A 616-nucleotide genomic window follows, 5' to 3' on the forward strand; every position below is an offset into this window, starting at 1 on the left:
CCCCTCATCTTCCTACCGATCCACCCTCATCATCACCCCTCATCTTCCTACCGATCCACCCTCATCATCACCCCTCATCTTCCTACCGATCCACCCTCATCATCTCCCCTCATCTTCCTACCGATCCACCCTCATCATCTCCCCTCATCTTCCTACCGATCCACCCTCATCATCTCCCCTCATCTTCCTACCGATCCACCCTCATCATCTCCCCTCATCTTCCTACCGATCCACCCTCATCATCACCCCTCATCTTCCTACCGATCCACCCTCATCATCACCCCTCATCTTCCTACCGATCCACCCTCATCATCTCCCCTCATCTTCCTACCGATCCACCCTCATCATTTTCCCAAACCTTCCTTAGACACACACTTATCTTTCCTCTGCACAGACCCCCCTCCAGCACCTTTACTCATCTCCCACAGATTCCCCTCATCATCTCCCACAGATCCCCCTCATCATCTTCCCAAACACCCAATCTTCTCATTTTCCCACAGACCTTCTCCCCCCCATCATCTTCCCTCATCATCTTCCCACAGATCCGCCATCATTATCTTCACCTTTGTGTTCCCACAGACCTGCTTTCATTATCTTTCCTCATCTTCCTCCAGTC

The 616-nt window shown here is 51.9% G+C and overlaps 1 protein-coding gene across 1 annotated transcript in view; it reads right to left on the reverse strand.

Annotated features, from left to right (window-relative positions):
* NRXN3 (neurexin 3) overlaps nucleotides 1–616 on the reverse strand; it is a 9,099-nt gene that overhangs the window by 7,726 nt on the left and 757 nt on the right. The gene's annotated exons all lie outside the window — the stretch shown is intronic.

This window comes from Nanorana parkeri, unplaced genomic scaffold (assembly GCF_000935625.1).
Source record: "Nanorana parkeri isolate BGI_ZX_2015 unplaced genomic scaffold, ASM93562v1 scaffold4411, whole genome shotgun sequence".
Taxonomy (NCBI): Eukaryota; Metazoa; Chordata; class Amphibia; order Anura; family Dicroglossidae; genus Nanorana; species Nanorana parkeri.